This window comes from Corapipo altera, unplaced genomic scaffold, assembly GCF_003945725.1.
Source record: "Corapipo altera isolate COAL_440 unplaced genomic scaffold, ASM394572v1 61443, whole genome shotgun sequence".
Taxonomy (NCBI): Eukaryota; Metazoa; Chordata; class Aves; order Passeriformes; family Pipridae; genus Corapipo; species Corapipo altera.
The window spans coordinates 1-12,778 of NW_020885378.1; the positions used below are offsets into that span (position 1 = coordinate 1).

The window sequence follows — 12,778 nt, forward strand, 5'->3', positions numbered from 1 at the left end:
GTTTACCCATTCATTCACCCCAATATTTCCTTTTATCGTTCGTTTGTTTGTTTGTTCGTTTACCCATTCATTCACCCCAATATTTCCCTACTTCCCCTAACCCACTTAACTATCTACTATCTACCCCTAACCATTCTCCCTTCCCATTCTCCATTAAACATACATCCTACCAATCAACAAAATTTTTCCCAAACTTCTCAGAAAAAAAGGATTTGAACCTTTATCACCAACTCCCAAAGCTGGTATTTTCATTAAACTACTTCCTGAATTAAACTCCTAAACTGCCCGAATAGCCCCCCGAGACAACCCCCGTACAAGTTCCAACACAACAAATAACGTTAATAATAAACCCCAGCCCGCAATCAAAAACTGCCCCACCCCTCAAGAATAAAATATAGCCGCACCCTCAAAATCTAGCCGAACAGAAGAAATACCCCCACTGTCCACCGTATCTACTCCCAATCACCGTAACCCAGACAATCCCATAATAAATGCTCCTCCCCCCAACGCTAAAATTAACCCAGCACCATACCCAACAACCCGCCAATCTCCCCATGCCTCAGGAAAAGGATCAGCTGCTAACGAAACTGAATATACAAAAACCACCAACATCCCACCTAAGTATACCAAAAACAATACTAACGACACAAAAGACACCCCCAAACTTATTAACCACACACACCCCACAACAGACGCTAACACCAATCCTACCACCCCATAATAAGGAGAAGGATTAGAAGCAACCGCTAACCCCCCCAAAATAAAGCTAACACTTAAAAAAAGTAAAAAATATGTCATAACAATTCTTGCTCAGCTTCTATCCAAGACTCTTGGTCTGAAAAACCACCGTTGTACTTTCAACTACAAGAACCTAAAACCCTAAAGCACATTCCCCACTTATACAACAATCAAACCCCCACCTCCCAACCAATATATTTTTGTTATCCACCAAATCCAACCTCCAGTGCTTACAACCTATCAACTTAACAGACCTAAATCAACATCAACTACCCTACAAACTAAAACAACATATCAACAGCAACTAGTCCCTGTAGCTTACAATAAAGCATAACACTGAAGATGTTAAGACGGCTACCACACGTACCCAAGGACAAAAAGACTTAGTCCTAACCTTACAGTTAGTTCTTGCTAGATATATACATGCAAGTATCCGCATCCCAGTGAAAATGCCCTTAAAACCTTAAAAAGGCAGCAGGAGCAGGCATCAGGCTCACCACCTTAACCGTAGCCCAAAACGCCTTGCCAAGCCACACCCCCACGGGTATTCAGCAGTAATTAACATTAAGCTATAAGTGTAAACTTGACTTAGTTAAAGCAATTCTCCAGGGTTGGTAAATCTTGTGCCAGCCACCGCGGTCACACAAGAAACCCAAATTAACTTCATACGGCGTAAAGAGTGGTTTTTCCCTATCACTTCAACTAAGATTGAAATACAACCAAGCTGTTATAAGCACAAGATGTACCTAATATTCCCATAAAAATGATCTTAGCCTTATGATCAACAAGACCTCCACGAAAGCCAGGACACAAACTGGGATTAGATACCCCACTATGCCTGGCCCTAAATCCTGATGCTTTCATCACCCAAGCATCCGCCTGAGAACTACGAGCACTAACGCTTAAAACTCTAAGGACTTGGCGGTGCTCCAAACCCACCTAGAGGAGCCTGTTCTGTAATCGATAACCCACGATACACCCAACCACCTCTAGCCAAATCAGCCTATATACCGCCGTCGTCAGCTCACCCCTAAACTGAGGGCCTAACAGTGAGCACAACAGCACTACCCCGCTAGCAAGACAGGTCAAGGTATAGCTCATGGGATGGTAGAAATGGGCTACATTTTCTATGATAGAAAACTCACGACAAGGACTGTGAAACCACTCCTAAAAGGCGGATTTAGCAGTAAAGTAGGATAATTATGCCTTCTTTAAGCTGGCTCTGAAGCACGTACATACCGCCCGTCACCCTCTTCACAAGCTATAATCAATTTTATTCATAATAAGCCTTCAAGCTAAAGACGAGGCAAGTCGTAACAAGGTAAGTGTACCGGAAGGTGCACTTAGTCTACCAAGACGTAGCTATAACAAAAGCATTCAGCTTACACCTGAAAGATATCTGTCCCATATCAGATCGCCTTGAAGCCCAACTCTAGCTCTTCCACCAATCACCATACAAACCAACCCAATACTACCCATTAAATCAAAGCATTTTCTCATTCAACCTAGTATCGGCGATAGAAAGGTAGATTCAAAGACGCGATAGAGACCACGTACCGTAAGGGAAAGATGAAATAACAGTGACAAACCAAGCACAAAATAGCAAAGATCAACCCTTGTACCTTTTGCATCATGATTTAGCAAGAATTTCTCAAGCAAAATGCTAATTTAAGCTTGCCACCCCGAAACCCAAGCGAGCTACTCACGAGCAGTTATTTATTGAGCAAACCCGTCTCTGTTGCAAAAGAGTGGGATGACTCGTTAGTAGAGGTGAAAAGCCAACCGAGCTGGGTGATAGCTGGTTGCCTATGAAATGAATCTTAGTTCCCTCTTAATTCACCTCCCAGGACTTCACTCAACCTCCATGAAGCGAATTAAGGGCTATTTAAAGGAGGTACAGCTCCTTTAAAAAAGAATACACTCTCCCCCAGCGGATAAATTAAATTTATACCTTACCTGTGGGCCTTCGAGCAGCCACCATCAAAGAGTGCGTCAAAGCTCTTTACTTAAAAATCCTAAACCCTCTTATGACTCCCTCCCCTACTAATAGGCCAACTTATAATTAATAAGAGAACTTATGCTAAAATAAGTAACTAGGGATCCCCTCTACGGCGCAAGTTTACATCACAATATTATTAACAAACCATAAGATACTTTCTAAACCTAACAAGGCACTGTATCAAAAACTTTGTTAACCCACCTACGGAGCGCCTCTCAGAGAACGATTAAAATCTGTAAAAGGAACTCGGCAAATTCAAGGCCCGACTGTTTACCAAAAACATAGCCTTTAGCAAACCAAGTATTGAAGGTGAAGCCTGCCCAGTGACAATACGTTCAACGGCCGCGGTATCCTAACCGTGCAAAGGTAGCGCAATCAATTGTCCCATAAATCGGGACCTGTATGAATGGTCCAACGAGGTCTTAGCTGTCTCCTACAGATAATCAGTGAAATTGATCTTCTTGTGCAAAAGCAGGAATAATCTCATAAGACAAGAAGACCCTGTGGAACTTTAAAATCTGCAGCCACTCCCATAAACAACCCCTCTCCACAGGACCCACTCCTCCAGGATAACATTGGCATGCATTTTTTGGTTGGGGCGACCTTGGAGATTAACATAACCTCCAAAAACCAGACAACCCATCTTAACCAAGAACAACTCATCAACGTACTAATAGTAACCAGACCCAATATAATTGACCAATGAACATAGCTACCCCAGGGATAACAGCGCAATCTCCTTCAAGAGCCCCCATCGACAAGGAGGTTTACGACCTCGATGTTGGATCAGGACATCCTGGTGGTGCAACCGCTACCAAGGGTTCGTTTGTTCAACGATTAACAGTCCTACGTGATCTGAGTTCAGACCGGAGTAATCCAGGTCGGTTTCTATCTATGCTATAACTCCTTCTAGTACGAAAGGACCGAAGAAGTAAGGCCTATACCTCAAGCACGCCTTCGCCTCCAGTAATGAACCTAACTAAATTACCAAAGGCTCTACCACATTTTCCCCCTTCTCCTAGAAAAGGACCGCTAGCGTGGCAGAGCTCGGTAAATGCAAAAGGCTTAAGCCCTTTACCCAGAGGTTCAAATCCTCTCCCTAGCTCCACATAAAACATATGACAACTCACCCTACTCTGACCCACCTCATTATATCGTTATCCTATGCCCTACCCATTCTCATCGCCGTAGCATTCCTCACTCTAGTTGAACGTAAAGTCCTAAGCTACATACAAGCCCGAAAAGGGCCCAACATTGTAGGACCATTTGGTCTTTTACAACCCATAGCAGATGGCGTAAAACTATTCATCAAAGAACCAATCCGCCCATCAACTTCATCTCCCTATTTATTTATAGCCACTCCCATCTTAGCCCTTCTCCTAGCAATCACAATCTGAACACCTCTCCCTCTACCCTTCCCCCTCACTGACCTAAACCTTGGCATACTCTTTCTTCTAGCCCTCTCCAGTCTAGCAGTCTACTCTATTCTATGATCAGGATGAGCATCCAATTCAAAGTATGCCTTAATTGGTGCCCTGCGGGCAGTTGCACAAACTATCTCATACGAAGTCACCCTGGCCATTATCCTTCTATCCGTAATCATTCTATGCGGAAATTACACTCTAAGTACCCTTACTACAACCCAAGAGCCTCTCTACCTCATTTTTTCCTCTTGACCTCTAGCAATAATGTGATACATCTCCTCGCTTGCTGAAACAAACCGTGCCCCCTTTGACTTAACAGAGGGAGAATCTGAACTCGTCTCAGGATTTAATGTAGAATATGCTGCAGGGCCATTTGCCCTGTTCTTCCTAGCTGAATACGCCAACATTATACTGATAAACACTCTCACAACCATCTTATTTCTAAACCCCAGCTCACTTAACCTCCCCCAAGAACTCTTCCCCATGACTCTAGCAACCAAAACCCTTCTCCTCTCCGCAGGCTTCCTATGAATTCGCGCCTCCTACCCTCGATTCCGCTACGATCAACTCATACACTTGCTTTGAAAAAACTTCCTACCCCTAACGCTAGCCTTATGCCTATGACATACTAGCTTCCCTATCTCCTATGCAGGCTTACCCCCCTACCTAAGACCCTCCTCGGAAATGTGCCTGAATCTAAAAGGGCCACTATGATAAAGTGAACATAGAGGTATACCAGCCCTCTCATTTCCTAGTCTTAGAAAAGTGGGAATTGAACCCACACTAAAGGAATCAAAATCCTCTATACTCCCTTTATATTATCTTCTAGTAAGGTCAGCTAATTAAGCTATCGGGCCCATACCCCGAAAATGATGGTTCAACCCCTTCCTTTACTAATGAATCCTCAAGCTAAATTAATCTCTACAATAAGCCTACTCCTAGGAACCTCTATTACAACCTCAAGTAGTCACTGAGCAATAGCATGAGTCGGCCTAGAAATCAACACTTTAGCCATTCTTCCCTTAATTTCAAAAAGCCATCATCCACGAGCCATTGAAGCTTCCACCAAATATTTCCTTACTCAAGCAACTGCATCCACACTGCTCCTATTCTCTAGCATAACCAACGCATGATTCTCAGGCCAATGAGACATTACCCAATTAACCCACCCTATATCATGCATGCTATTAACAATTGCAATTTCAATCAAACTAGGCTTAGTCCCATTCCATTTCTGATTTCCAGAGGTCCTTCAAGGTTCAACCCTAATAACATGCCTCTTACTAGCCACAGTGATAAAATTTCCTCCCATTACCCTTCTCTACCTAACATCCCCTTCACTCAACCCCATCCTCCTATCCTCAATAGCTATCGCTTCCACAGCCCTAGGTGGTTGAATAGGACTAAATCAAACGCAAACTCGCAAAATCCTAGCCTTCTCATCCATTGCACACCTAGGATGAATAGCCATTATCCTTATCTACGACCCTAACCTCACTTTAATTACCTTTTATTTATATACTATAACAACCTCCGCTATCTTTTTCATTCTCAACATAACCAATTCCTTAAAACTATCCACTATAATGACAGCATGAACCAAAATTCCCTCATTAACCACAATTCTTATACTCGCCCTTCTCTCCCTCGCAGGTCTCCCGCCCCTAACAGGATTCCTGCCTAAATGACTTATTATTCAAGAACTAACTAAACAAGAACTGACTATGGTCGCTACAACTATTACCCTTCTCTCCTTACTCGGGCTTTTCTTCTATCTTCGTCTTGCCTATTGCGCAACTATCACACTACCCCCAAACTCCACTAACTACATAAAACAGTGACAAACTAACAAGTCAACTAACATCCTAGCTACAACCTTTACCACCTTATCAATCATGCTCCTGCCACTATCTCCCACAGTACTTACAATCCCTTAGAAACTTAGGTTATTTAAACCAAAGGCCTTCAAAGCCTTAAATAAGAGCTTATCCCTCTTAGTTTCTGCTAAGGTCCGCAGGATACTAACCTACATCCCCTGATTGCAACTCAGATGCTTTAACTAAGCTAGAACCTTCCCCTAGGCAGATGGGCTTCGATCCCATAAAACTTTAGTTAACAGCTAAATGCCCTAGCCAACAGGCTTCTGCCTACCAGATCCTGGTGCACATTCAATGCACATCAATGAGCTTGCAACTCAACATGAATTTCACTACAGAATCGATAAGAAGAGGAATCAAACCTCTGTAAAAAGGACTACAGCCTAACGCTTTAACATTCAGCCATCTTACCTATGACTTTCATCAACCGCTGACTATTCTCCACCAACCACAAAGACATTGGCACACTCTACCTTATTTTCGGTGCATGAGCAGGCATAATTGGTACAGCCCTAAGCCTCCTCATCCGAGCAGAGCTAGGACAACCAGGAACCCTTTTAGGCGATGACCAAATCTATAATGTAATCGTCACCGCACATGCCTTTGTCATAATTTTCTTTATAGTAATACCCATCATAATTGGGGGGTTCGGCAACTGACTAGTCCCCCTAATAATTGGCGCCCCCGACATAGCATTCCCCCGAATAAACAACATGAGCTTCTGACTCCTTCCCCCATCTTTTCTACTACTCTTAGCATCCTCCACAGTAGAAGCCGGAGTCGGAACAGGATGAACTGTATACCCACCCCTAGCCGGCAATCTTGCTCACGCCGGGGCATCAGTAGACCTCGCCATCTTCTCCCTACACCTGGCAGGTGTTTCTTCCATCCTTGGAGCCATCAACTTTATCACTACAGCAATCAACATAAAACCACCCGCCCTCTCACAATACCAAACCCCCTTATTTGTCTGATCTGTTTTAATCACCGCCGTCTTACTTCTCCTCTCCCTACCAGTCCTTGCCGCTGGCATTACAATGCTCCTAACAGACCGAAATCTAAACACTACATTCTTCGATCCTGCAGGAGGTGGAGACCCAATCTTATACCAACACTTATTCTGATTCTTCGGACATCCAGAAGTCTACATCCTCATCCTACCAGGGTTCGGAATTATCTCCCACGTCGTAGCTTACTACGCTGGCAAAAAAGAACCCTTCGGCTACATAGGCATAGTCTGAGCCATACTATCTATTGGCTTCTTAGGCTTCATTGTATGAGCCCATCACATATTCACAGTTGGAATAGACGTAGACACTCGAGCTTACTTTACATCCGCTACCATAATCATTGCAATCCCCACTGGTATCAAAGTCTTCAGTTGACTAGCCACCCTGCATGGAGGTACTATCAAATGAGACCCACCCATGCTATGAGCCTTAGGCTTTATCTTCCTTTTCACCATTGGAGGACTAACAGGAATCGTCCTAGCTAACTCCTCCCTAGACATTGCTTTACATGATACCTATTACGTAGTCGCACACTTCCACTATGTATTATCTATAGGAGCAGTATTTGCTATCCTAGCTGGCTTCACACACTGATTTCCACTGTTCACTGGTTATACCCTCCACCCCACATGAGCCAAAGCCCATTTCGGAATCATATTCTTCGGAGTAAACCTCACATTTTTTCCACAACATTTCCTAGGTCTAGCTGGAATACCACGACGATATTCAGATTATCCAGACGCTTACACCCTATGAAACACTCTATCTTCCATCGGCTCCCTCATTTCCATAATCGCTGTAATTATATTAATATTCATTATCTGAGAAGCCTTCGCATCCAAACGAAAAGTAACGCAGCCAGAACTAACCTCTACAAACATCGAATGAATTCACGGCTGCCCTCCCCCTTACCACACCTTCGAAGAACCAGCTTTTGTTCAAGTACAAGAAAGGAAGGAGTCGAACCCTCATAAGCTGGTTTCAAGCCAACCGCATTAAACCACTCATGCTTCTTTCTTATGGGTTGTTAGTAAAGCCATTACATAGCCTTGTCAAGACTAAATCACAGGTGAAAACCCAGTACACCCCATCCCTTACCCCATGGCCAACCATTCTCAACTTGGTTTTCAAGACGCCTCATCACCTATTATAGAAGAACTTATCGAATTCCACGACCATGCATTAATAGTTGCCCTAGCCATTTGCAGCCTAGTCCTATATCTCCTAGCTCTCATACTTATAGAAAAACTATCCTCTAACACCGTAGACGCACAAGAAGTAGAACTTGTTTGAACAATCCTGCCCGCTATTGTCCTAGTCATGTTAGCCCTCCCATCCCTCCAAATCCTCTATATAATAGACGAAATTGACGAACCCGACCTCACCCTTAAAGCTATTGGACATCAATGATATTGATCCTACGAATACACAGACTTTAAAGACCTATCTTTTGACTCCTACATACTACCAACTTCAGACCTACCACTTGGCCACTTCCGCCTTCTAGAGGTCGATAACCGTATTGTAATCCCAATAGAATCCCCAATCCGAATTATTGTTACAGCTGACGATGTCCTCCACTCCTGAGCCGTACCCAGCCTTGGTGTAAAAACCGATGCAATTCCTGGACGATTGAACCAAACTTCCTTCATCACAACCCGCCCTGGAGTCTTTTATGGCCAATGCTCAGAAATCTGTGGAGCCAACCATAGCTTCATACCCATCGTAGTAGAATCAGCCCCTCTAGCACATTTCGAAAACTGATCTTCACTTCTAACTTCCTAATCATTAAGAAGCTATGAACCAGCACTAGCCTTTTAAGCTAGAGAAAGAGGACCATTCCCCCTCCTTAATGATATGCCCCAATTAAACCCAGCACCATGACTCTTTATTATACTCACCTCATGATATATTTTCTCCCTCATTCTTCAACCCAAGCTCCTATTATTTACCTCAACTAACTCACCTTCCAACAAAATATTAACTCCCATAAAAACTTCCTCCTGAAACTGACCATGAACCTAAGCTTCTTCGATCAATTCATAAGTCCCTCTCTCCTTGGAATCCCTCTTATCCTCATCTCACTGCTATTTCCAGCACTTCTATTCCCCTCCCCCGGCAGCCGATGAATTACAAATCGCCTCTTAACTCTTCAGCTCTGATTCTTCCATCTAATCACAAAACAGCTAATAACCCCCCTAAACAAAAAAGGACATAAATGAGCCCTAATCCTACTGTCACTAATAATCATACTATTAACAATTAACTTACTAGGCCTTTTACCTTATACATTCACACCTACTACTCAACTGTCAATAAACCTAGCCCTAGCCTTCCCTCTATGACTTGCCACTTTACTCACAGGCCTGCGAAACCAACCCTCAGCCTCTCTAGGCCATCTTCTACCCGAAGGTACCCCAACACCTTTAATTCCCGCCCTTATTCTAATCGAAACAACAAGCCTTCTTATCCGCCCCCTAGCCCTAGGAGTCCGTCTTACAGCTAACCTCACAGCAGGCCACCTACTCATTCAACTCATCTCAACAGCCTCTACCGTTCTTCTTCCCATCATGCCCGCTGTATCCCTCCTAACTACAGTAATTCTCCTCCTCCTTACAATTCTAGAAGTAGCTGTAGCCATGATCCAAGCTTATGTCTTCGTTCTTCTACTAAGCCTATATCTACAAGAAAACATTTAACCACTAATGACACACCAAGCACACTCCTTTCACATAGTAGACCCAAGCCCTTGACCCATCTTCGGAGCAATAGCCGCCCTGCTCACCACCTCCGGATTAGCCATATGATTCCACCACAACTCCACACAACTCTTATCCCTAGGCCTACTCTCCACAATTCTAGTAATGATTCAATGATGGCGTGATATTATTCGAGAAAGCACATTCCAAGGCCACCATACCCCTACAGTCCAAAAAGGTCTACGCTACGGAATAATTCTATTTATTACATCCGAAGCCTTCTTCTTCCTAGGATTCTTCTGAGCATTCTTCCACTCTAGCCTGGTCCCTACCCCAGAACTTGGAGGACAGTGACCCCCAATAGGAATCAAACCCCTTAACCCAATAGAAGTCCCCCTACTAAACACTGCAATCCTCCTGGCTTCAGGAATTACCGTCACATGAGCACATCATAGCATTACTGAGGGTAGTCGAAACCAAGCTACCCAAGCTTTACTTATAACTGTCCTACTAGGATTCTACTTCACTGCACTCCAAGCAATAGAATACTATGAGGCCCCATTCTCAATTGCTGATGGGGTATATGGATCAACCTTCTTCGTAGCCACAGGATTCCACGGACTCCATGTAATCATCGGATCATCCTTCCTTTTAATCTGCCTCTTCCGCCTTATCAAATTCCACTTTACACCTAACCATCACTTCGGCTTTGAAGCTGCGGCTTGATACTGACATTTTGTTGATATTATTTGACTATTCCTCTACATAACAATTTACTGATGAGGATCTTGCCCTTCTAGTATATTAATTACAATTGACTTCCAATCTCTAAAATCTGGATCAAAACCAGAGAAAGGCAATCAACATAATCCTCTTTATATTTATTCTCTCTCTATCACTATCCATCACCCTCACCACATTAAACCTTTGACTAGCCCAAATAAACCCAGACTCAGAAAAGCTATCCCCATACGAATGTGGCTTCGACCCTCTAGGTTCTGCTCGTCTTCCATTCTCAATCCGATTTTTTCTCGTTGCAATCCTCTTTCTTCTATTTGACCTAGAAATTGCTCTCCTGCTACCCCTCCCATGAGCAACCCAACTCCACTCCCCTCTCATCACCTTAGCCTGAACTTCATTCCTCATTTTCCTCCTCACCCTAGGATTAATCTACGAATGACTTCAAGGAGGCTTAGAATGGGCAGAATAGCTACAGAAAGTTAGTCTAGCAAAGACAGTTGATTTCGGCTCAACAAACCACAGTTCTACCCCGTGACTTTCTCAATGACCTTCCTACATTTAAGCTTCTATTCTGCCTTCACCCTAAGCAGCCTAGGACTAGTCTTTCACCGAATACACTTAATCTCTGCACTTCTATGCTTAGAAAGCATAATACTATCTATATACATCGCCCTATCCATATGACCAATTCAAATCCAAATAACATCCTCTACCCTAATACCTGTTTTCATACTAGCATTCTCAGCCTGTGAAGCAGGCGCCGGTCTAGCAGTACTAGTAGCTTCAACCCGGACTCACGGGTCAGACCACCTACATAACCTAAACCTTCTACAATGCTAAAAATTGTCCTCCCCACAATCATACTACTCCCCATAACCCTTCTGTCCCCTCAAAAATTCCTATGACTTAACGCCTCCTCCCACAGCCTCCTAATCGCAATCGTCAGCCTGCAATGGCTCTCTCCAACTTACTACCCTAGCAAAAACCTCTCCCAATGATACGGCACTGATCAAATTTCATCCCCTTTATTGGTCTTATCTTGCTGACTTCTTCCTCTTATAATCTTAGCAAGCCAAAACCACCTCCAACAAGAACCACACACGCGCAAATACATCTTCATTACAACCATAATTCTTACCCAACCCTTTATTATCCTAGCCTTCTCGGCCCTAGAGCTAATATTATTCTATATCGCATTCGAAGCCACCCTAATTCCTACCCTAATTTTAATTACGCGATGGGGCAGCCAACCAGAACGTTTAAGCGCTGGAATCTACCTGCTATTCTATACATTGATTAGCTCTCTCCCCCTGCTAGTCGCGATTCTCCATCTACACTCTCAAACAGGAACGATACACATTGCTATAATAAAACTTCTACATACACCCCTTGCAGGTTGTTGAACAAGCCTCGTATCAAGTCTAGCCCTATTACTTGCCTTCATAGTAAAGGCCCCCCTCTATGGCTTACACCTATGGCTCCCAAAAGCACACGTAGAGGCACCAATCGCAGGATCCATACTCCTAGCCGCACTCCTCCTTAAACTTGGAGGGTACGGTATCATACGTATCTCAATAATCACAAACCCCCTACTAGAGTCCCTCTACTACCCATTCCTAACCCTAGCCCTATGAGGGGCTTTAATGACAAGCTCCATCTGCCTACGCCAAATTGACCTAAAATCATTAATTGCATACTCCTCAGTAAGTCACATAGGCCTAGTCATTGCCGCAGTAATAATCCAAACTCACTGGTCCTTTTCAGGAGCCATAATCCTAATAATCTCCCATGGACTTACCTCCTCCATACTATTCTGCTTAGCCAATACAAATTATGAACGCATACACAGCCGTACCCTCCTTCTAACACGAGGCCTACAACCCCTCCTACCTCTCACAGGGACATGATGACTTCTAGCCAACTTAACCAACATAGCACTTCCCCCCACTACCAACTTAATAGCTGAATTAAGTATTATAATTGCTCTCTTCAATTGATCCACATTCACCATTATCCTAACAGGAATCGCAACCCTACTAACCGCATCCTATACTCTATACATGCTCCTCATAACCCAACGAGGACCAACCCCAACCTATATCATATCCACTCAAAACTCAAGCACACGAGAACATCTTCTCATAACACTCCATATCCTACCCTCCCTCCTCCTTATTCTAAAGCCAGAACTAATTTCAGGAATCCCCACATGCAAGCATAGTTTTAAGCCAAACATTAGACTGTGATCCTAAAAATAGAAGTTAAACCCTTCTTGCCTGCCGAGGGGAGG

At 43.6% G+C, this 12,778-nt stretch overlaps 1 pseudogene across 1 annotated transcript; it reads left to right on the forward strand.

Annotated features, from left to right (window-relative positions):
• Positions 1–2,124: 2,124 nt before the first annotated feature.
• LOC113940446 lies at positions 2,125–8,834 on the forward strand (annotated as a pseudogene). Its single transcript, XR_003525441.1, has one exon. The product of XR_003525441.1 is annotated as an NADH-ubiquinone oxidoreductase chain 2-like (transcript).
• Positions 8,835–12,778: the final 3,944 nt, after the last annotated feature.